Source organism: Siphateles boraxobius, unplaced genomic scaffold, assembly GCF_051911475.1.
Source record: "Siphateles boraxobius isolate OS27281-9 unplaced genomic scaffold, OSU_SipBor_1 25, whole genome shotgun sequence".
In the NCBI taxonomy this organism is placed as follows: Eukaryota; Metazoa; Chordata; class Actinopteri; order Cypriniformes; family Leuciscidae; genus Siphateles; species Siphateles boraxobius.
In genome coordinates this window covers 20803468-20829740 of record NW_027508866.1, presented here as the reverse complement: position 1 = coordinate 20829740, position 26273 = coordinate 20803468, and the positions used below count along the sequence as shown (strand labels likewise).

The 26273-nt window shown below is 38.8% G+C and overlaps 1 protein-coding gene across 13 annotated transcripts in view; it reads left to right on the top strand.

The window, feature by feature from the left end:
• The window catches only part of strbp (spermatid perinuclear RNA binding protein), a 149193-nt gene that overhangs the window by 46788 nt on the left and 76132 nt on the right, over positions 1–26273 (top strand). The gene's annotated exons all lie outside the window — the stretch shown is intronic.

The window sequence follows — 26273 nt, the reverse complement described above, 5'->3', positions numbered from 1 at the left end:
TTAAGGCAGCTGATGTGCTGACAGGAGCAGCGGAAATGGATCCAGCGATGAGCAGAAACCAGATCTAACGCACGCACAGGGAAGGAATGGCCTTGTAAGGCATCTGAGAGTCATAGAGAGAGAGAGACACACCATTCCCTGAGATGTCACACACAGAAACACGCATTCAATGAAACAGCAGCATTTCTAAACAAATCATTATCTGCACCACACAGGCTATAAAATAATAAATTTAGCATTATAAAGGTGTTTAAAACCAAAGATGATTAGTGTTTATAGGAAACCACATGCTGTTGCTTTTGATTTATTGAATTTGGCAAGCGTAGTAATTAAACACTGACCTGGGAACAGTTCCTCATTTAATTTTACAAATCCTCCTCTTACATGGTCTTAAATGGTCAGAATTGAAACACATGGACCGTGTCTTTTATGCTCTTGAGAATAATTGAAATTCGGTGGTATACTGTGCAGATCATGAATTTTTTAAAAAAATATATATTTGGGAGCTATTTTTCAAGAGATTGTAACAAGTTTTTGCTTGCCTTTTATACTTTCTCATTCAAAACTCGTTGCCTGGTGGTTAAAACGTTTGCTGGTTTTATCCTGCCTATTTTAGTACCAGAGCAAAAGCTGTTCAATTATGTAATTTTTTGTTGTCTCGTCCCATTGGTTATCATTGTAGTTTCCAATTCAATTCTAAACTTATTTGAGTATTTTAGGATACACATTTGTTTCTATCAGTAAGACAAATTACCTGCCTCTCTCGAAGCACCTGTGTTTCTATTAGTCTGATAAGATTTTGCAGATTATACGATTTGTACGGTGTGACAAATATCTCTTTTTCAAAACCTTGCAGGTATGCGTTCGGGATGGGTTTTTGCATTAAAACATCTAGACAGAGCACAGTGGATCATAAAGGCACTCATGTACAAAACACAACTATTTGTAAACTAGAGTTTTATGTTAGCAACAGAATATTACAAAGCTACCTGAGACTTGTAATTATAACACACATTTATACTGATTGAATAAAATCAATGATTTTTTGAAGCAGTGCATTGTGGGATGGCATTATCAAGGATGCGTGCTTCGTTGCCTTTTATTTTGATTATTTTTTGCTTTCTAGTTAGGCAGCTCTCTAAGTTTTGAACAGCGATCCGGTGACTTGAATGTTTTTGCATTTAGCAATTAATCCCTATTTGACCTCCTTGTTAAAAAATGTCATGGCTGATATAGATATTCAATTAAAGACTGGAAGGCAGAGTGCTTCCCCATCTGATAGTGTGCGTAATTTAATAAGGGAGGTTTCCAGCACATTGGTATCACCATGATGATTTTTATGAGCGATATAGAGAGATAGAAAGAAAAGAAGGGTAGATGAAGAGAAAGAAGGAGGGTGGTGTATAAGACACTTTGATTTGTTCTGCCTTCATGGTCGTCACCCCTTTGCCTCCATGGAGAATTAACCAATTAGACAGCGCCTGGTGCGTATGCTGGCCACACGATTAGATAGATGAAAGGAGCCCTCTGTTTAGCCTATAAATGAGTGAGTAGAATATTGATAAAGACAAGTGAAGGTTATTACGTTCGCCCCGCCACGTTTGTTTCTTTGTGCCGTAATACAGTACTGAACAGTTCTTTTCAACCCACAATGCCTTGTGTGTGAGTTATGGTATCGAGAATTAAGCTGCCAGACGTAATTGTAGGAAGTGATTCCCTCTGAATTGTACTTTTGTGACAGAACTGCACTTATCTGTCACCGATCTTATTCACTGTTCTCAGAACGGTTGTAGCGGCTGTTGAAAGCCCCATAATGACTGTCGGTCTGTTCATTAAGGATAATTGGTAATGTTGCTCAGTTCTGGACGTGTGTGCGGGTGTGTTGAAGTCATAAGTGTATGGGTTATAAATAAAGACCAGGCTTTCAGTGATGTATTGATATGAAACCCTGATACGAAAATTCCATCATAAAACAAATGCATGTGTGTGTACTTTAGGGCTGCAGAATTAATCTTATTAAATATGAATGCAATGGGGAATCAGAGGCATTTAAATGAACCCGTATTCCAGTCCTAGCTGGTTGTATTGAGTCCATTTTTTGCTATTTCTTACAATGTTATTTTAGGCAGTACTTGTGGTCCAATTATTTGGGTGGTGGAAAACATGACCAAAATTCACATTGTTCATTTCTGTTCCTCCTGCCAAATTTAGCCAACAACACCTCACTTGCATTTGCAAGATTATTAGTTTGTGTGAATGCGTTGCTTTAAAACAGATAGAGCCTTCATGGATTCAGAGTTTTCACAAAGCCATCCAGTGAGTGGCATGTTCCTGTACCCCTGCAAAACACAAACCACATTTGGATAACAAAAAAAAAAAAGTTCCCATGTAGGCTATTCCCATGTACCCATGTAGGCTATTCTATATATTATATGCAAAAAGGGTTAAAATCACATTATTTTCTAACATTGTAACAACATTACAATCTAAAAACAAAAGCAATTATTTTATATAAGAATAAAAATAAATGCACAGACTAAATGTTTGCCCAGCTGTTAAGAGGAATCACATATTCACTCATCTGAGCTTAGTGATTATATTAAGCCGGCTGCACACTGTGAGATTTGTAATAGTCCTTTACGATTGTTTCTTGTCAGACTGTACGAACATAATCCCCACTGTAAGCCTTTTCACACTAAGATCTCGGTTGTCATCAGACTTTACAGCATTCAAGACGCGTTAAATCGGGCGTACAGAAGAAAACTTGTCCGGAGTTTTACTTCATCAATCAGTGACAGTGAGCTGCATTAGTACACGTGAGATTGAAACGATAGCTACAAAGAAATCTCTAACGTTAATTTTGGTCATGGCTTGTCTTGAAAAACGAAGAAAATTTGACAGTCGTCATAGAAGTCACACTGCAGGAGTGAGAGTCAAATCTTCTGACACTGCCAGAATTTTGTCGGCGGTCAAATTTGATCGCAACGGTCTTTAATCTTCTGTTGGTGAGCCTGTCAAACTAACAATCAAAGAGTTCATATTTTAGCCTGGGATTAGACGAATCTTTTAGGGTTTGTTAAATTTGTCCCAGACTGCGAAATCGTACAGTGTGAACCCGGCTTTGGCCTACATTTGATTTACCCCATTACAAGAGACACTTTTCAGTTACTACTATCAAGAAAATATACTTGTAAAAATGTTTATTTGAGTTAGAATTATTACGCTCCGTCTCTTTTGTCATGTCATTCATGCGGTGGCTCTGGTTCAATGAAGTCTGTGAAGTTTAGCGGAGACTTGTTTGCATGAGGCCTAACAGCAAAATGAAAATATTTGCATGGGTTTCTAACATTTACATATGGAAAATAAACATGTGAAATGTAAGTTATCCTCTGATGAAAATACCACATCCCAAACGCATTAAAAAGCACAAGTACCTGTTAGATCATCTGACGGGGTAAGCCACATTAAACTATACAAGTTAACTATATCTTACGAGTTATTTTGAAAACCTTAATATAAAGCATGTCTCATGTTTAGGAAAAGTTGGATTATGCACTTTCCTTGCAGCAGCTCACTGTGTGTCCTCTGCTATTTTTTCGATGCTCTCGTAATATCAAACAACTGTGTATCGATATAAACGGAATTGCCTTATCCTATGTTGTTTATAAAAATATAGCAATATATTGCAAAAACTCGATATACCACCCAGGCCTAGTTTTTGCTTTGGGAGAGTGACAAGAAATTACTGGTAGAATGAGAGAATTTGGATGTATTGCAGGTCAGATTCAAACCTGCATCACCCACATGAGCACCACAGTTTAATGATCACTTGTGTAACCAGTTTTGTATTTATTTTTTCTTTTAGTTTTTTTGGATAGAAAGTAGAGAATGATGAAACAATTTTGTGGAAGATGGGCAGAATGGTATTGGCAGAATGGTATTAGACCTCCAGATGTGAGATTTTCAAGAAAGCTCTAGCAAATAGTGAAGTCAATCTAGCTATGTCATTAAGTGATTATCGTGTAATTGCTTTCTTGAAGCAACAGCATTTAGATGTGTGCATGAAAGATGAAGAGACAAAAGGGTGAATTAATTGAGATAGCACAAAATGAATCATCTTTAATGATGTCCAGAACCTCATGTAACATCTGTCCAGCATGAACTTTCCACCGTGCTCATTAACACCAGCCAGTGTCGACCAAACACATTGTCATCTGCTGCTCTTCATTACGATAATGATTTCTACCTTCCATTTCTCAGTTAGATTTTTGGAAGTTGGAAGTTTTTTTTTTTTTGTCGTTTGAGAATTGATTACCCTAAAAAGAGCGTTCTCCGTGCTGAAGTTGTCTTTCTTACCCTTCATGGCTGTGGCCGCCTGCTAAGCTCTCAGGCGCAGTGAGTAATTGGAAATCTCCTTTGTGCCGAGGGACACCCTGTGCTGCATATCTTTCCTTCATTCCTTGGGTTTGACAAATGCCAGGGATTTCTCTCTGCTTCCTCGCACACATACAGTATGTGTACACATACCTCCTGGCCTTCGGCTAAGAGAGTTGAGGGATGTTTTCAGGACGAGGTGAACTAGGATACTGGAGGACAGTGTGCGTGTCAAAAGCTGCCTGAGGGTTTTTGAGGGATGGTAATTGAAGTTACATTCACACTGACACAAATATGCAATGCCAAGGTAACCAGAAGTCATTAATTTTTGATACACTTGGAAACTGAGGTTGAGTAGGATGATCTAGATTTACTTGACTGCAAATGATGACCGCAATAAGGCAATTGTCAATCATTTTCTACAACAGTTGACAATTTTTGCCAACATCAGTGACGGCAAAAGGTTGAGGATATAAAAAGTTCCACAACTGCAAATAGTGCAGAGAGTGATCCGCTGCAGGTTAGACACCGAGGCCATGTGTGAAGGACAGAACAGAAGGTGTGTTTGACTTCATTCAGTGCTGCGCTGACCGATCGGAGAGAGTTACCACTTGCTGTTGGGGGCGGAATTGAAAACGAAGCCGTCAAGTTGTAGACTTTCTGCTTCCCGTAGTGACGGGCTTGCAAGGTGTTTGCGTACTCTATCACAGACTAAGTGGATTAGATGAAATATTTATCAAATACACGGACGTTTCAGACGTTTTCATGCAGCAAAAGAAACTCTTCATGCTTGATACAGCACCATCTGTACAAGAATAAAGTTCAACATAATCCTATATATTTAAATAGCATTAAAATGGATTTATTTTATGGAAAAAGGAAGCGGGGTGTCCGCACACTGAAAATAACAGCTTCAAACAACTTTTTTTATTGAAAGTGCAACATTTCGACCATCAGGTCTTCATCTGGCACAATTCTATGATTCTATATACTTCTTTGTCTGTGTTATTTTGATAAACATGATGCAATATAACATAATGGTTAAATATAACGTTTTGTACTGTTATAAAATCACTGTTTAAACACAAAACACTTCATTGATGTCATCAGTTAATCCGGGCAATCGGGAAACAGCCGCGCTGTCATCAGAGCTTGCGCAGCGGCTCTCGAATCGTTTTCGCTGTACTTTGATGCCAAACGTCACAGTGACGAGGCGTCAGCACTGTCTCGTGTTCAAGTCGACCGGGGCACAAGAAGTCGAACACCTAGTGACTCTGTTACCTCAGCGATTTTACTCGCAGTCAGTGTGAACGTACCTTAGAGCGTTGAAAGGACTCGGGTAGCATCCCTAGTCCTTCTATTTGCTGAGCCCCATGTATTGATACAGCTGTGACTCTTTCTCCGCCTCCTCAATATTAAAGTTGCTACACTGTAAATCTTGGCTGAATTGGCAAGTCATGCCTTCCTCTCTCTCTGGAGACCAGAATGTTTCTTTCCCATAAGACTCTGGGGTGCTCCTTAACAACAGGGATCTAATGATGATCTTTATACAGAGAATCACTATTTACTGGAGGTTAATTTTTTTTAACCAAATTTTTTGCAGTGCTGCTAGATTGTTCCTTAAATTTTTTCTAATTGTGTATGTTTGCACACTCCTATATGCATAAGACGCTCTGACCCTGACTGACCCCACGGGGACACCCTTTAATCTATGCGGTGGATGTGTTATATCCTGGCTGGATTACTTTTAAGTCTCTTCTGATTAGTATTCACTGATCAGGCTTAACGTGGGCAGCAGTAGCCGGGTTGGCTTTGCTAGCATGGTAAATCATCTGGTGGCCTACTGTATGTAGAGCAGTAAACCTGGCTTCAGCTCTTCGTTTTTTCAGGTCAAACTCTGATTGCGTCATAGATAGCTTGTCAGCTGCTGCTAATTTTGACCTGCTCCCAGTCTCTTGTCTATTTACAGAGCAGAGTAGTCTTCAACTGGCTGTCACTCTCAGGGAAATAAACAAACATGTTGGACGTGAACAGCAATGCCAATATAAACAGCAGCTCTGTTATTGCACCTGTAATTGATTTAAGACGGTAAATGCGCATGTTAGCCATTCTTTTGGGCGTCGGTTAGCAGAGGATTTTACAGGGACATCCTCCCCTGAACATTCAGATTAGTCGTTGACCAATATGGACTTTTCAATGGTTGAATCTTAAAGGGTTAGTTCACCCAAAAATGAAAATTCTGTCAGTCCACCCTCATGTTGTTCCAACCCCGTAAGACCTTCGTTCATCTTCGGAACACGAATTAAGATATTTTTGATGAAATCTGAGAGCTGGATCACTCCTCCTCCACAGGCTTCTGGAGGGATTGAACTTGCAGGCCCCAAAAAGTTATTACAGACATCGTTAAAATAGTCCAAGTGACTACATTGGCCCAATCTTAAGTTTATCAAACGACGAGAATACTTTTTGTGCGCAAAAAAACAAAAATAACAACTTTATTTCAACTATTCATGTCCTTCTCTGTGGGCATCGAGTCAGTTCACTAGTTTAACAGCGTACGCTTCTGTTGTTGTACGTCACACGCATCACCCACATGACCAGCGTCGGCCAATAAGGAGCCTACGTGTGACGTAGCTCTACGCTTTTACACTAAGTTAACTGACTAGAGGCCAACAGAGAAGGAAATGTATAGTTGAAATAAAGTCGTTATTTTTGTTTGTTTTTGCACACAAAAAGTATTCTTGTCGCTTGATAAACTTAAGATTGAGCCACTGTAGTCACTTGGAGTATTTTAACGATGTCTTTCATAATTTTTCAAGGCCGGCAAACTTCAATCCTTTTGAAGCCTATGGAAGAGTTATCCAGCTCTCAGATTTCATCAAAAATATCTTAATTCGTGTTCCGAAGATGAACAAAGGTCTTACGGGGTTGGAACAACATGAGGGTGAGTAAATACTGACAGAATTTTCATCTTTGGGTGAACTATCCTTTTAATTTAATTAGTCCCCCGAATCTTGAATATGTGGTTACATGTAGATACAGTATATTAAGTCTTTGGCTAAATTTGATTCAGTTGTAGATAAATGTTCAAATATTGGAGATGATTTTTCTTAATATGAAATTGCCATGTAAATTTTACTCATTAAATTTGACTGGGTTGAATTGAGCCAATGAAATGTCAATGAACTGAAATATTTCTTGACTACTAGTCAGCAAGAGCCTTACTAACATGTTAAAAAAATGTTTAAGATGGGATTTGCACAATAATGGCTTATTGATTTAAGCAACAGTATAGCCTTTTGTGCTTGGGTTGAAGATATAAGCTTCACTCTTCAGCACAATGGTAACCCTCAAAATAACTTTATAACAGAAACAGTTCTAAATCCCAACAGAACATTAAACACTAATGGCTGGTTTCACAGACAAGGCTTAAGCTAGTCCCAGACTATTATGCATGTTTGAGCTATCTGAGCTGAAAGTAACATGCACTGACATATCTTAAAATGTTAGTGTTATTGTTTTGTCTCAATATGCACATCAGTAATGTGTTTTTTTCTAAGGCAGTTTTATAAAAGCTACTTGAATATCCTATTTGAACTCTAATACTGGCTTAATCTAAGCCCTGTCTGTGAAACCGGCCCTCAGTTTCCCCCTTTTTTTCATCCTTCTGAAAAACACACAAAATATCACGTAATTCAACATTTACTCTCTCCATCCAGTCCTAAAGCATGCTGGAAATTAGAAATCCCTTGCCCAGGTTAATGCCAACAAAAATAATTCATGTAGTCTCATCACAAATGGTTTAAGAATTTAATTTTTTTCATATTTAAGTGGATTTCACACAATTTTGCATATTTAAGTGGATTTCACACAATTTAAATTGGGACAAAAAAAATTCAAGAATTGTTGAATTAGCTCATTTTAAGTTAGGCAAGTTAGTTTCGGTTCAGGCTGACCTCTAATGATCATCTAACCTCCATGTACCAAGATAACTCGCATGTTGGTCATCAGAATGGATTGTGGCATAGGTATTGACTTTTGGTAACACTTTATTTTAAGGTGACATAGTTATACATTACTATATTAATAGCAGTAAATTATGCCTAATTACAACCTAAACCAAACCCTAACAGTAACAATATAATAAGTACATGAAGTTGATTAATATTACGTTGTACTTACTAGAAATAAATACTATGTAACTACGTCACCTTAAAATAGTGTAACCTTACCTTTTTTGTACCCTAATATCTGTAAATGCCCTTGATGGACTTGGTAGGATGCTTTGCTTTTTGAGAACCGTTGAATATATATATATATATATATATATATATATATATATATATATATATATATATATATATATATATAATAATCATAGTAGACTTCAAAGAAGATCCTGTTTTCCAATATATGCCCCCTTCAGCAGTAATATTCACTCGAACAAAGCCTTTAGGAATGACCGGTGTGTAATATGTTTTCATATACTCATATGGCTGGCCAGGTCTGAGAGCCTCGAGCTGGGATGGGCTAAGCTCTGTTTCTGCTGTGAAACGACTGGCTGCCTCTCTGCGGTACCTGGGGAATTCTCTGACCCACTTTGCCTTTCGGTTGGAGTTATTTTTTACATATTAGAACAATAAAACAATGGCAGGCCTCACAATGTCTTTGCTTTTATTTTCCCCCCTCTTTCTTGTTCCTTTGTCACTGTCTATTTTGCACCAAATTTGATGAGGTGGTGGTGAAGGGGGAATGGAAGGAGTAGTTTGTTTCCTTAAAAAACAAAACAAAAAAAAACCCCTTAGCTGTGAGTAAGATGGGAGTCAAATGCTACTTTAAAATGTATTTTGGTATTTTGTCCGCTATCCTGCAACATGACAAACATTGCTCCATGTGACGATCCAAGATTACAGTGTAACTGATCAATTGTACTGACAAAAAGCTCACACGCATACGTAAGCTTGCACACAGTCGCATGCGCAGAAAAATTGTCTTTGTCAGCGGATGCTCTCTCAGCAATATTTGTAGAGGATGGTGCAGTCTCTGGAGATCCAAGTCTGAACTGATGCAAACCTCGATCGTTATTCCTCGCCTCCTCTTTCACAGAGAGGTCACAGGGGCTGCATTTGCACTGGAAGGCCTAATGTTCAGATTCGATATTTTGACAGGCGTTCAATTTTTATCTTTTTTCCTATAGCTGTTTATGTTTACTTAAGACATTGCTGACTGTTAACTTGAATACCCTGCCAAAATGTGCAGTGCTGGCGGCCTAAATTGATTGGTCAAAACTAGTCTGCGGCACAGAAATGAGAATTGTATGACCAAGTGCACATGGCCTTTGAGGCCTCCGGTCATGTATGGGCCTCGGAAACATCTCAGCAGGTGGTTTAGGACACAGAGACCTCACTGATTATAAGCCTTTAATGTTAAGCTTATTAGAGGCTTTAGGTATCTCCGTGCTTTCTGCTGGTAATGCCAGTGTCAAGTACCAGAATCGCAGAAACTTGCAAATGTTATCCGTTAGAGAGACCGTTGCTCTCCCTTTCTCACCTTAGGCAAGCACATTTCATAACGTAGTGATGCTACTCCAGACTTTTTACATGAAATACAAGAACAATGCAAATGAAAACGTTCTGAATAAATATAATATTAGCCTAAATATAAATATGAAATATAAATTTCAAACACTATTAAAGTAAACAGTCTAATAAAGTGAAACAAATAATCAAACTACAATCACAAACACAATAGAAACAAGATGAAAATGAAATAAACAGTGCTTTTCAGGTTTTTCAGGTAGATCTAAGAGTTACAGAAATTTAATAAAGTAATCAAATGTAAAATAACACTGCATAGTCTTCACTGTAAATGAAATAGATGAATCCTTATTAAAGTTACAAAAGTTATTCAGAAGTTTTGTATTTCGTTCAGTTTTTTTGCATTGAGTCTGTTTGATTAACATTAAAAACACAGGATGCGGCAGCAGGTATACTAGGCTGCTGTCACTTTAAGACAATGCATGGATCCAGTATAATGATACTGTGCACATGTTTTATTTCTCAAGTGCATCGCTCAAAACACAACCAAATATGTTTAGTGAGCAGACACTGATTAGCTACTTGCTCTACGTTTGTTTAAAATTAACAGCAAGACAACTAGAAGTGAATGTGCTTTCCATTTAAATGAATCACACAGTAAACAAATCCTTAACAAAACAAAAAAACGTTGCGATGAACGTGCTTTGTTTTAAATAAATCACACACAGTAAACAAAACCTTAACAAAAGAAAAACGTTGCAATGAACTTTGCAATTTAGACGCGCAAACTGGGTGCCGGTGCTGAGAGACGTGCATGCTCGGGCAGATTCAGCTTGAAGACGTTCAACCTCGAATGCGGCGCCACGCGCGCTGTTACAAAAAAAGCCGTGCACACAGCCAAGTGAAATGGGGTCTTGCCGGTCCTGCGCACCCAACGCGTCATTTTTGCCGCGCGCATCTTCGCGCTCGTGCGGACGCGTCGAGTAAACAAGGCTTTACTCTTGTGTCAGCACGCGCTCTGATCGGTAAAGGGGCACAGACCTCTCCCGAATCATCTCCTGCAGCAGCCTCCGAAGCCCCACTAACTCCGCCTCCGTTTCCCTCGTAAGCTGATATTAGTATTTAAACATTCTCTATGATAAAAAATGTTTGTAAAAAATATTTTAATAACACGGTTTTGGCGGTTATAGAGTTCTAATGACGGTGTTCAACTATAACCGTCGGTCTCACGGTTATATAGTAACCGTCACACCCCTACGATGCAGCACTGGTCCGATCGGGACAGTGACCAACCGTTCAGTCAACGAGCCCTGCATGTGCTCTCTCTTTCTCTCATTGTGTGTGTGTGTGTGTGTGAGAAAGCATCAGAGGGCGCTCTCAGCCAAGCAACGGTGCATAAAGCTCATCAGGCAACGAAACTGTATCTGCTTTAAACTTATTTTTTGCCTCTGTGCGATTACTGTCGCCTGTAATTGAGTTAATTTACCAGCCATTGGCTAGTTTGAGAGTTTTTTTAGTTGCATCGTGAAATTTGGCCGCATGTGCAAATGATTTACTCGCATTGTAGAGAGTACTAACTTAACTACTGTGTGACTATAGCTCATCAATTTTCATAATAGTGTAGTTTTTCTATCAATTTTCCCTATTAAGTATGAACATAGCATTAGCTACTTCTACTTTAGTGAGTTGGGAAATCGATTCATTGTAGTGACTAGGAGTGGCACGATCCGCCTTTTTTGCCTCCGATACCTGGGACTCAGTATTGGCCGATACCGATCCGATACTAAAATAATAATTAAAAAAACAGTGCCAAATTACCTAATAAACTGTATCTGTATGCCTCACTGTGGGGAAGAGACTGTGATTATTCTTTTGTTAAAGGCATCAAAGCTTGACTTAAACATTATTTTCCTTACTTTGTAAAAGAATACAGACAAAATATATACTATATAATTAAAAGACAGTTATTTTTAACTTTTTAATGAAGCAGCAACATATGATAGATTGGACAGAACAACTAAGGCTATCATTAAATTGCCATTGCGCAAAAGTATTGTAATATGAAAGGCTCCAATTCAGAGCGGCACGAAACGCTTAGGCCGGAGACACACTGGCTGCGTGGCGTGCGCGTCTCAGCTGCGTAGCGTGTCCGTTTTTATTTCGGCTCCCATGTTTACAGGTTAGAGATTGCACACTGCCTGCGTGACACGCGCGTCTCAGGCGCGGCTCAAGCCGCGCGGAAAACGCGTGCATGCTAGAAATAGAACCGACGCCTATTTTTCACGCGACACGCAAGCGTGTTGGAAACGTTTCCAGGCAAAATAGAATAGGAAAAGATGTTTAAATGTTATTTTGTACACGAATACATATTAATAAATTACATTTTTGACAAATTTAGATATTACTATAGGCCTAATTTAAAAGTAAATAAATAAATAGGCCTAATTATCAATTTTCAAATATTGCACCTGTCAATACAGGACGACATATTCTATAGCCTATTTTGCTGTCAATACTGCTGTGCTGACAGTGTCTTTATCAGTAGGCTTTATATTTATGCTTAACATGAAGTATAGGGCTTGCGCAACTCTCTCCCATATGTCAAGCAAGGGTGATGCGTGTCAGCAGCGCCGCGTCAGACACGCTTCTGATGTGCAAAGACACAGAAAACGCGATGCAGCTGACACGCAACAGAAACGCCACGCTTACGCCACGCAGCCAGTGTGTCCCAGGCCTTATGCGCTTCCCGTGCAGAACGATGCGCTCGAAGCAACATGGAGTCACGGCGCGCAGCGCTTCGCATTGAAAAGTTCAAAGCACAAAAGTAAGATATACATATATTTCTTTATTTGTTCATTAGTTTGAGCCTTTTAACAGTTTTCAATTTCAGTTAATGTGCGCGTGAAGAGCAATTATATCGCTCTCTACTCCAGTGTTGTGATCACTGATCAGTTGTGTTGTGATCTAACAGACACCCGGTAGAAAGTAACACGTGAAACTCCAGCACGTTAAAGTGCTTTTATGCAAACCATAGACCTTTATCTACAGATCTACCGTATAATAATAGGAACATTGACTCATCTTGGAGAGTGTTTCATCATGTTGACTGTTTTACCCGAGTGCTGTTTGACGCTGAATGGAGAATGATTGACAGCCGCAGCGGAGGGAAGCACTTAGGTGAAGATTAATTTGACGATTTAAATCTGTACCTCACATTAAACTATATGTAATGGCTTGGCTTCAGAAAACTTGGAATATAGTACACGGAAACATTATAGCGCTTTATAATGTTTTTGTGCCTTTTGCGTTGTATAACAATAACATTCGTAGGCTACAATATTGGATCGGATTTGGATGGTCTCGTCTGGCGATACCCGATCCGGCAAATATTGGTAGTATCGGAGCAATACCGATACTGAGTATCGGATCGGCGCACCCCTAGTAGTGACAGTTCAGTTGAACTGTTTGTGCAGTTGAACAATAAAAAAAATAATTCAGGAACTAATGTCTTTTTGTCGTGAAATAGTTAAACTTATGTCCGACAGGGTTTTAAAAATAAATTAAGGTGTGCATAATATTACTTGTATTTTATGTAAAAAATCTATCTGTTCATGTTTAATACTGTCACCACAATTAAGATTTTGTACAATTTTTTTGTGTTTTTTGTCAAATATCTCCTTTATTGTGAAAATAACAGCAGAATTTATTCGTCACATAACATGCATGGGTAGTTTTACCAACTATTTTACATTTTAAAATGGTAGCTTTCAAAGTTACAAGCATTTGTACAGTAGTTCAGTGTGTCTCTTAAGTCCAGGACTCACAAAATAGATTTCAAGATTTCCATTACCCCACTATCTGTCACACTCCGTACACTTTGAGATGAGCTCAGCTTGTATCTTTTGATAGAATAAGGTGCCATTGACCAACTCAACCTCTGCTTATTAGCGGGTTTGCAGCTGTTTCCTGTTGTGGCAGTAAAGCAGAGCGATTATGAGACGACAGCTGCGTTAAAAACAAGTGAGGTGACAATACAAACTGCACTGCGCGTCAGGCTTGGCCTCCGATCGCAATGGCTCTTAACACCTAGGAGTGGGAGGGAGCCAGTCTCCATGGTAACTGCAGGAGTAAAATGATTGGGCCTGGCCCAGACTGTGTAAAGAGTGATGAACGGAAGAGGGCATTTCTCTTCCCTTTCTCTTCTGTTTTGTTCCTAACTCTTGCATTCTTTGAGCAATGGACATTTATTATAAATCTAATCACCAGGTGAAAAACTCTTGAACATCACAGCTGTCTCTTTCTTAACTAGATTAACTGCTGTAATCTGTATGGCAGAAACCCTGCCTAGTGGCTATTACATCACACTTTAATTTAGTAAATTAACTTTATTTCAATAGCCGAGTCAAAGCCCTCACATAATACCCATAATATTTGCCCCTTTAATTTGCCTGACTAGGTTGTGTGTTTTAAACCAGTGTATGATTTCTTTGGCGCTCAATGCAGGATGAGAGAACATGCGGAGGTAAATATTTTGGCTCTTGGGCAAATGAGACCCGGACGATGAGTGTTGGCTTGTTTTATGGATGGTTGAAGCTGGAATGAGCTCTGTATTGAGCAGGAGGCCATGGTTTTTAAACTGTGGACAGAGGACTCTTTGTGAGGGGAAAGCTTGACCCATTCAGGCTGGGTGTCTGTCTATCGATTTCAGTTCCTCTGTTTCTGTTCAGGCCTGACTTGTAGCTTGTTCGAACTCTCACACTAACGAGAAGTGGATGTGAAGTTAAGCTTTGTGTTGTCCTACAGATGAGGAAACTCATTCAACTACTGTCACTGAGCAGTTGGTTAAATTTGTTAACTAATAAACTAACAAAATGTAACCTTAAAGTCTTACCTCTTCCTTCTTGTCAAGTCTATTTTCATATAAAAAAGACAGACATTTTAATTTAGTGTATAAAATGTTTGGTTGTTTTTCTAGGATAAAATATACCATTAAATATACTGTGGTATTTCTATATCATGAAAATTATACATCTGTAATACATGATTTTGATCACATTGGTCATCCCTTCTATTTTCCCAGTGAAAAATCATGAATAAATGCGTGCCCGCCTTACTAAAAGTCAAAGGCACTTAAATCGTTTGGCAAGATAAGAGGTTCTATTTGAGACGCCTGAGCCGGATAATCTCTGGGCTGTTTTCATGTGAAAACTGTCTTCAGAACAGCTGCAGTTAAACACTTCAACCCTTTTGGCGCACTTCACCAAATTGCTAGCTTCAGTAACCAGCATTACTATACTACTCGAACAGTGTTGTGGCTGAGTTAGGGTCAAAAGTCCTGATCTATCTGATAAAACATACTGTTGAGGATTATTTTCCTCTCGGGCAGGAAGAGATCTGGCTCTTCGCTATAATAGCTTTGTCTGTGGGAGTCTGGGCTAACAATCCTGCTTTGGCAGTTCGAGCACTGCCTTATTGCTCAAGCCGGGCTGGAAGGCTCTTACGCGAGATCTCTGCAGGACGCGTCTGGTCTCATGGAAGGCGTTTGGAACCTGGTGAGAAGCTGTATTTGTTGAATGGCAGAGTTGAATGGTTTCATCATTCGCAAGTTAGCGAGCTTTTCGCAGCAGAGGCCAGCGGCACGATTCCGACCTTTCGTTGGCGAACCCGAATAAAAGCTTACAGGTGCATGTGTGACCCGTCTCAATCCTTGCTTGAACGGCTGAGACTCTGTTATATTTAGCACAGAAAATGTGGTTTATAAAACATTATAAAAGGGGAGTTTTATTTTTTGGTTCAGTTTTTTTTTTTTTTTTTTTTGCATTCAAGAGGTTGGTAGTAGGGCTGCACGATTCTTGCTAAAATGTGAATCATGATTTTTCTCCATGGTAATTGAGTTCACGATTCTCTTACACGATTCTCATTTTTTCAACCAAAATTTATTGCACTCAAGTACAAAAAAAACAACAACAAAAAATACCCCCAGGACATTCAGTATAATAAAGTGCAGGAATAACAAAAAATGGTCTCTTTTCTTTATTTTAGACCCCTTAAAGTGAATAATTTAAAGCTTTATGTTGTTGAACATAAGAGAACATTAATATACAATCATAAATAAAAATAACTAAATAGAACCTGTGCTTTTTGCTCTTTCATGGCTAATTCGTACTGTATTTTGTGGTGACGTTTGAGGTATTTGTAGAGATTAGTGGTGTTTTACTTGCGGTGGTGCGACGTTGCAAAAGCACTGCTTGCAAATTATGAGTCTTTGCGCATCGTCTTCAGGTTTAAACCCGAAAAAGTTCCACACGGTGGAATGTGCTCCTTTTTTCTGTACCAATGTTGTTACATCCACGCTGGGGTTCATTTTTACCTCTTACCTCTACAAATCCACCAAGTAAAATGACTCCATTTAGGTCTGCCGCCAACGTGGCCAATGAGGGAGAGGAGAGAAGTGATTGAGATTTATGATTGAAGTGTTTTGTTATTGTGTGAGTGTGACCAATAACGAGTGAATGCAGCATGATCTGAATGCAGGGAAATACACGGAAGTGAATTGCCATCATTAATGGTGCGTTCACACCGGACGTGAATAGAGCGTCTAGCTCGAGTGAGCGTCTAGCTCGATGTTAAGTCAATGCAAAGACATGTTACACGCGTAAAAAATTCCTGCGGCGCGAATGAGGCGTAGAGTGTGGCGCGGTAGACTCGAATTCGCCTCATGTTTTTAAGAAAAAAACACAGGACAGTTTAATCACTTTTGTAGTAGCCTAGGCTGGCTCCATTTATCATCAAAACAAAAATAAATTACAGATTAGGTGGGTGAGGGCGAGGGTGATCCTCGCTCCGATGCGGGACAGCAGGTCATTGAACTGGAAGTGGGGCAGGCGGAAGTACCGCTGAAAGCGGCCGTTCATCCAGGCGCAGCTCCTGAACAAATGGTGAAACTCGCCTTTACTGGGTTCGCCTCCGAAGGGTCTGGTGGACCCAAATACGGCGATGATGATCCCTACGCCGCTGTTCTGCTCTCCAGAGCAATACAGAGTGGTGACTCTCTCGATAAATGACCCATCAACAACAGACATCTTGTAAAAAGATGGCCACCAACGGGGTTCGAAACTTTTGAAACTTTCGGCTCTTTTACTTTTACGCTTGACATGCGTAAATTTTGCTTCAAACTTTTGTTTTTATGCGCGTCAGTTTCACTCTTGACGCGCGAATTAACACAAAGTGGTCAAGCGTCAAACTAGACGCGGTAGACGCGAATTTGACGCGCTATTCGCGCTATTCTTACTATGCGTGTGAACGCATAGTAAGAAATGAGATCGCATTTATGTTTGAATCGAGATCGTGAATTTTTTTTTCTTTTCTTTTTTTTTTTTGATTAATCGTGCAGCCCTAGCTGGTAGTCACATAGCTAGCTGAAGTATATCAACCTTAACTAACTTGCTCATTTCCGTCATTGCTGGCCCATTGACTGACTGAGAATGATAACTATAACTAAAAATCATTCTAAATGTAAAATAATAGCAGAGTCGACTACAATCAGTCAATCAGAATCCATCCTGCTTTAAGATATTGAGCATTTAAAATGGAAGGTAAAAAAAAAAGAACAATATCATACACTGGTGTGGATGCTAATGTAGTTATTGTTATAGTTATCATTCTTGGTGTGAACAGTCCTTAAGTGTCAGGAAAGAACTGACCGTAGAAGACTGTTATGTCCTATAGCACCCCTTGTGGCAAAACTCAGAATGTTGTGATGCTCTAGGTTTGCTGATGTAGTCGGGGTTTCCAGTGTGACAAACGGGGTTCAGCCACACACCAGTTACATCACTTGCCCAGTTGAGGACATCACCCCAACGTTGTTTAGATTTTAGTAATAAATTATAGTGATAAAAATCATTTAGTTCACTTTAATTAAAAACTGAACTCGTCTGTTCATTTAAGCATGAGCCGAAATTGTGACGCACCATTATGAGAATGCAACACGTTTGCATTACAAATTGTTGTCTGACACATGAGGAACACTAAAGAACACAAAAGTGAGCTTCCAAAGCCAGAAGTGATTTTCTTGATGCATTGGCATGGAGTATTTTTAGGCCTTACTCTGTTTTTTCATCTTTATTCTCATTCTTTATCCTTGTGCTGATCCCTCTCTTGTGTTCAGATGCAGTCGTGCTCTCTGAGGAGAACATCTGGACGTCTAAGGCTGGCACTGTTAATTAGGGCTTTCTGCAGTCAGTCACTCTGTTCACACTGATGTGCATAAGTCTTTATGGATTTTCACGGTCCTTTGAATTAACACAGAAAGGGATCTGTTCAGTCAAATTCATAAACGCATTAAAATTCTGAAAAAGGAAAAATATAATTGGCCCAAAATGAGCTTGTGTTCTTTGCAAGACTGTTGTAGTGTCAAAAATCTTTGTTGGCAGTCGTGTTTAGTCTTTGTTTTTGAATCCATATTTTGTGCTAATGCCTGTCAAGAACGTGTTCAGGTAAAAAAAATCTAAAGAATGAAATTCTATTTTGATTAAAGGAAATTAGCCTTATCTTATTTTTAGCCCAATCTTTTTTTAGGACACTTATGTGTTTTTCTTTCTTTTTTCTTTTGCATTGAGCCATGATTTTTGTGACGCAGCAGATTTAATCCCAATTACATACAATCAAATATATGTAGATAGATAGATAGATAGATAGAAGGCTGTGTATGTGTGTGCGCGTGTATTCGTATGTATACAAACACTATATATGTTTTAGAAGAGGAAATGCATATATATATATGTATGTATATGTATGTTGTGCTCTGTATACATTTATACTGTACACGCACACTATATGTTTTAGCAGAGCACTTTTCCTGATGTGTTGTGGGAGAAGAACGAATAATCTGGCCTTTTGCTTTAACCACCTACAAGAGTTTAAGCAATAAGGACAATCAACTAAAAACTGCTTAGTGCTTACAGCCTTTTTGTGGGAAATAAATTAAATGTTAATTAATTTGCTGATGAATTATTTTATTGCAACATTTTGTGGCAAATCCTTTTAAATTCCTCTGTAAAGCATGTCAAATAATGCTAATGGAACAGCATTTCCTTGAAGCTAAAGGGCACTGGTACTTCATAATAATGGCATCCCTGACCTTTACAGCTGCTGACAAGAGAAAATTAGGGTTTGGCCAGCAGATTCTCCCCGATGCTTTTTTAAGTGACTTGCAGACTGGTTTGTCAATTGGCATTCAGATAGTAGAAACTCCATTCTTTGGAATGCTGAAAGTTTTTGTTGTTTTTATAAAGGTCTGCCACAACATGTTCAGGAGGGCGTTAGCCTTTTTCAGGAAGAACATTATCTGACAAGAAACAAGTTTGTCCTGAAAAAGCTGTCATGAGCAATAAACCAATCAGGGGAATCGCGTGCCTTGTAGTGAGTCGGGGCTTTATAGCTCAAAGGCAAAAGATGCCGTTTATATTATTTCCAGTGTCCTAGCTTAAGTAGGCGTCTGTAGATTACATCGGCCTTTATCAATTAAAATTTATAGCACAGACACCGTCTGCTTGACATGTATCCCACAGTAGAGCTATTCTCATCTGGAAAGCGACCTTTTCTCCAGTATTCAAAGTGGAGCGCTGTGTGGGAGACGTTGTCTGAGAGCGCTAATTGAATTTAAATTTCCATCATCACCACACGCTCCTCTTTACTGACGATCACGCTTAGCTCGCACATATGTGGAGTTAGACCGATTTAGACGCAGGAATAACACTCCTCATTGTGACAAATATGTAGACTTGTTTTGTGTAGACTGCCGGAGTTCTTGGGATTGCTTTCATACCTTCAGAGCTTATTCATTATCAACTTTATTTGGAAACATTATAGGATTTCATAGTCTGTTGTTCTGCATATGGTTCGGTGTCGTGTTCAAAACTTTTTAGGCATTGATTAAATTGCCTCGATACTATTGAGTATCAAAAAATGTCTTGTTGTTCGGTACCAAATTTTCATATCAAAGCCGGGGTTAATCTCGTCAACGTCAGTGAGCCAATAAGCATGCAGCATGATTGGCTCTGGCGATTGATCAAGAAAAAACACTAGTTTATGCCAGTTACTCCCAGAGACGTGGTTCACACCACAAGCGTGTAAGCGTCCCAACCTCCATAGATGTAAAATATGTGTGAAAGATAAAAAGTGTGGTATCGGTATTGAATTTTTTTTAATGATACTGAGCCCTAGTTATGCATCCATCATGGGCAGGATGGGCGAGGACCTGTCCAAAAAAGGACTATTTTTTATATATTTGTAAGTGTGTGTGTGTATACAGTATATTTTGTTTTGTTTCTTAGCCGGCAAATAGTGATGTGATTGATGCCCATGAGTGTGTTTATGTCGATGCTTTTAGTTATAATATTCCCACCGACAGTTTTTGACAGATGTGATAACATGCATAAGGGGTCAACTCTGATTTGACTATACACTCACCTAAAGGATTATTAGGAAGACCTGTTCAATTTCTCATTAATGCACCAATCACATGGCAGTTGTTTCAATGCATTTAGGGGTGTGGTCCTGGTCAAGACAATCTCCTGAACTCCAAAATGATTGTTTCCCAAAATGGGAAAGAAAGGTGATTTAAGCAATTTTGAGCGTGGCATGATTGTTGGTGCCAGACGGGCCGGTCTGAGTATTTCACAATCTGCTCAGTTACTGGGATTTTCACACACAACCATTTCTAGGGTTCACAAAGAATGGTGTGAAAAGGGAAAAACATCCAGTATGTGTCAGTCCTGTGGGCGAAAATGCCTTGTTGATGCTAGAGGTCAGAGGAGAATGGGCCGACTGATTCAAGCTGATAGAAGAGCAACTTTGACTGAAATAACCACTTGTTACAACCGAGGTACGCAGCAAAGCATTTGTGAAGCCACAACACGCACAACTTTGAGGTGGATGGGCTACAACAGCAGAAGACCCCACCGGGTACCGCTCATCTCCACTACAAATAGGAAAAAGAGGCTACAAATTGCAAGAGCTCACCAAAATTGGACAGTTGAAGACTGGAAAAATGTTGCCTGGTCTGATGAGTCTCGATTTCTGTTGAGACATTCAGATGGTAGACCATGTCCATCTCTTTATGGCCACCATGTACCCATCCTCTGATGGCTACTTCCAGCAGGATAATACACCATGTCACAAAGCTCAAATCATTTCAAATTGGTTTCTTGAACATGACAATGAGTTCACTGTACTAAAATGGCCTCCACAGTCACCAGATCTCAGCCCAATAGAGCATCTTTGGGATGTGTTGGAACGGGAGCTTCGTGCCCTGGATGTGCATCCCACAAATCTCCATCAACTGCAAGATGCTATCCTATCAATATGGGCCAACATTTCTAAAGAATGCGTTCAGCACCTTGTTGAATCAATGCCACGAAGAATTAAGGCAGTTCTGAAGGCGAAAGGGGGTCAAACACAGTATTAGTATGGTTTTCCTAATAATCCTTTAGGTGAGTGTTATGCATGTGCAAAAATTGTGCCCAAGTTGTTTTTCTTTTTTAATATTTCATTGTGTTTTTAAAGCTTTATTAGTTTGTAAACTTGACAATGCAATTCAAATTAATTTTCATGGCCTCCGTGTTCATGAGGCAGACATTATTCACTTCTGACTTCACATTTGTTTTGCTGGATAATTGAGTATGCAGCACTTTGTATCATAGCAGCTCACCTAAGAGTGTAATTATTGATGTTTGAATTAGAGTTCTGTGCATTGATCACACTTCTGCTAATGCCTCTATTTTAGTGCAGCTATTTTAGTGCAGCCTCTATTTTGATCAATGTGGCACTAGGACTTCACATCAATACAGTCTTACAGAGCAACTGCAGTGTGCTTCCATATATCGTCACAATAATTAGTCATAAACACCATTGCGTTTTCTTGGTATTTCATGCGTCTCATTAGGTCTTCTGCAGATTATTGTAATATTGATGATAATGATGCCTAACTATAAGCATTTACAGTGGTAAAATGCACAAACATATTTCATCTATGCTTTTTTTGCCCCTTATTCTTTCTTTTATGGTTCTTTTCTTCCTGTTTTTCATTTGCTTACTTCCGTTACTCCTATTCCCTCTCCCCTTCCTTCCTCCTTTCCTTCTTTTTCTCTCTTAGTCCATCCTATTCCTCTTAATTACCATTTGTTCCTGTTTTGTTCCTTCTTTTTCTCTTTCCGTCCTTCTATCCCTTTTTCCCATCTTTCCTTTTCTTCATACTTTCTTTTTGTCTTTTATTCTTCCTTCTTTCTTTCCATACCTCTTATTCTTTCTTTCTTTCTTGTTACTATGCTTCCTTGCTTCCTTTTTTCTCTTTTATGCATTTCCTACATTAATCATTCTTTCTTGCTGTTATTCTTTAATGTTATATTGCAATGTTCATATTTTGTTATTCATCTGTTCTTTGTATCTTTATTCGCCTCTTTCGCTTCCTTCCTTTGCGTTTACCTTCTTTGCTGTTTTCTTTCGTAATCTTGCATCCTAATTTTTCTTGCTTTCCTCCTATTCACCCTTTTCCGTGGATAAAAAAACACTGTATGGCTCATGAGCGCAGTTACTGGCAGATTAATTTTTCAATTGGAAAGATTAGAGATGACCCATTGTCACCCGTCTCCCGGCATAAACAATTTTCAGTGCCTGCTTTATCATCAAACAATCAGGCGTGCCGCTCCGCCAGTCGTGCAGTGATACTCGCACACTACCAGTTTAGTCTTGGCAAGATGCCCATCGATGGAGGTGTAGCATGAAACACACAGTCGGTCAGTTTCAAGAGTGCTCAGACGCTGCGGTTGAGTGCCCACTAGAGAGTGAATTATAATTCTGAAATGGGAGGAAAAGAGCTTGTGTTTAACAGTGATAGTTTTCAACCATTGTGCTTCCAAGACTAATAAATAGTAGATTTGTATGACCCACAACTGCTTTCATTTTCTCTTTCCTCACTTGATCCTTGACCCGAGCATTGTCGGGGTTTCAGAACAGATCGCTGGCTGCTTTCAATCGGGCCAGGTGAAATGATTACATAATTGCCTTCTCTCAACTGTTTGACAACTGTGATTAGGGATGTGGCTCCAATACTGCCATTTTTGCCGGATCGGGTTACTTTGGGTATCGGTCAGACGAGGCCGATCCAAATCCGATATTGTGCGTTTACTATTCTGTGTTATTGTTAAGCTCCACAAAAGCATAAAGCACCATAAGGTTTTCGTGCACTATATTATAAGTGTTCTGAAGCCATATTATAGTATAATGTAAGATAGAAATTAATATTTAAGTAATTAAATTCAAGTTCACGTAAACTTTTCCCTCCGCTGCAGCTGTGCAGTCATTCTTCATTCAGCGTTCAAACAGTGCGTTGCGTTCGGTTACAACAATCAACGATGAAACTCTCTTCAAGATGATTCAATGTTAATATTATTATACTTGATCTGTAGATAAAGCTCTATGGTTTCGCATAAAATGACTATCTTGCTGGACTGTATTGCTGTACCTTAATCGTGTTTGTTTCTACCGTGTGTCTGATAGATCACAACACTGGAGAGCACTGTAATTCTTCTTCACGCGCACAGAACTGAAATTTAAAATTGTTAAAAGAAAAGGCTCAAACTATTGCAGATACTGTATAATACACTATGTATCACTGTCTTTCCTTTGTGCTTTGAACTTTTCAATGCGGACTCGACGCGCTGCGCACTGTGACTGTTGCTTCAAGCGCATCATTCTGCGCTCGGGATGCGCATAAGCGCTTTGTGCCGCACTGTATTACAGCCTTTCATAATCATATCATAAATCTTTTGCGCAATGGAAGATTATTAATAGCCTTTTTTGTTCTTTCCTATCTATCATATGTCTGCGTCATTAAACAGCTGTGCTATACATTTAAAATGTGTCTTAATTTTATAGTAGACTATATATAAAATAATTGATCTTTTTGATTTTTGTTATCTTTTTTTTCATGAATGTATTTTACAACAATACAAAGAGCAATGTGTAACGTTTTACCAGATTTAGTGGTACACATATTGTCTCTTTGTTCCTCACTAAATAATGTATTTGTTCACTAAATGTTAAGATTTTATAAAATTATTATGCACTTGTGATTTTTCTAGACTAAATTTTACTGCTGAGTTACCCACTAATCTAGTTTATAGTAGAATTTTTGTCATAGGTTATGATCCTATTTTTTTTTTGCTTTGTTGTTTTTCTTTATAATGAAGTTGTTTGTATTAAGTACATTGTGTTTAACACACAAAAGAGTGATTATCAGTTCAACACACAAAGTTATAGAAATTCTACTTGATTTAAAAAAAACTGCACTGGTATCGGATCGGTATCGGTCGATACTCAGAATTTTTGGGATCGGATCAGTCGGGACATCCCTAACTTTGATAATTGTGCACTTCAAATTCCAGTCGCATGGTGCGGTTTAAGATGAGGGCTTTCAAATGAGAAAAACTAGGTATATTTATTGAAAAAAACATTTTTATTTATTTTAATTTAAAAGACATTTTAGTATATGTATTATATAGACAACGACATGAACAAAACAGACAGTTAAAAAGATAACCGTTTAAGCTAGGGCTGCATAATATTGGAAGACATATTTTGCTGTATGAAAAAATACAGATGTTTTCAGCAGATTACTTTAATAGCTCTATTTTAAAACAATTATTCATTCTAGAAGGACTTAAAAAATGTGGGTGTTCACACTTTAGTTTACTCCTTACAATAACCAACTCTTTTTTTCAGTAACCTAAGTGAACAGAATATATACAGTATTGGGATAATGTGTATATTAATATATTGGGAAAAATAGTGGGAACGTGGCCTTGTTATATTTATATAACAGGCCGCATTCCCATTATTCTGACCCATTCAGTATGTCTATAAAATATGCATTATTCACTTTCCAAACCAGTAGGGCATAAAAAAAAAAAGTTTGGTTCCGGTTGGTTTTCAGTTGAGGTCATGGGTCGGTAGGGACTTTTTTTTTTTTTTTGTCCAGTGGCAGCAAGGGATAGGAAGGAAATTATTATTATTTTTTACATTTTTATTTACACTAGCGATGGAAAAGCTACTCTATTTTTTCATAACATAGCCTACCTGTAGCTACATGTACTCTACCACCTTGTGTGTCCCAGCATGTTACACACACACACACACACAGACACACACACACACGCTGATTTTAAATGTGTGCGCGGGGGCAAACGGGACGTCAGACGTCTCGTGAGTTCAGTGTTGGAAAGATCAGTTGTTTTAACCATTCATTAAAACGAATCGGTTAAAAATGCGCGAATTGGACGTGTCATTATCGGACGTGTGCGCGTTGTGTGATTTATCCCGGCGGTTAGGACATCCCACAAGATTTGTGTCATCACAGAAAACATTTCATCACTGGATAGTTTTTTCGTTTATTTAAAGTGTGGTTTATATGTCAGCTGAATGTGATGAACGCCTGGCTTTCAGAGAAGATAAGGCAACGTATTTTAGCACAATTCCCACCCAGTGGTAATTAAGGAAAAAAGAAATCTCCGAATGCTCCACATGAAACTTTAGTCTTCCGACCTTACCATCGTGTCGATTTATTTTGATTAATATGTGCGACGGAGAGAGAGCAAGACAGTGCTTAGTTTTGAGACGGTGAAGCCTATACTTTCACCTGGCTCCGCAGAGAGAGAGCGCGCGCGCGCGACCGGGGCTCTATCTCTATCTCTGCTCGTTCAGTTCATGCGCCCTGTCATGAGCACAGCAGTGCATCTACATGACAACAACGATGTGTGAACGCCCGTGGCTGCCTCGTTTGTTAGCATTGCTGGAGGACAACAGGCTATACAAATACGGTGCTGTAAAAAAACATAAATTATAGTTCGCCTCAAAGTTTTTTATTTGTGTATTTATTTAATTTGTATTATTTCTTCCCCAAGCTCATAAAATAAATTTGGGTCGCACATAAATTGACAGGTTCGGTCGGAAACCGGAACCAAACTACTTTTTTTCTTATGCCTAGTGGTATTTTGTTCCTAAATGAATCCATGTTATTGACGAATTAGATTGAGAAAACTATTCAGTGACTTGATCATGACAGCTTCAATGTGTTAAATACAGACATTCATGAAAGATGAAAAAATGCAAGGCAGCTGCTTTGTGAGATTTTTTTTGACTTTAGAGAATATTAATAAAAGCAGTAAAGTGCTGCATTAATCTTGCAAGTTCTGTTTTATTATAACACCAGCGGACGTATGTTGCGTTTTGTTTACGCCCAGTTAGAGCATTCACGGTATCACATGATTGAGTTAAAACACCATTGCTTGTTGAGGTGTGTTACTT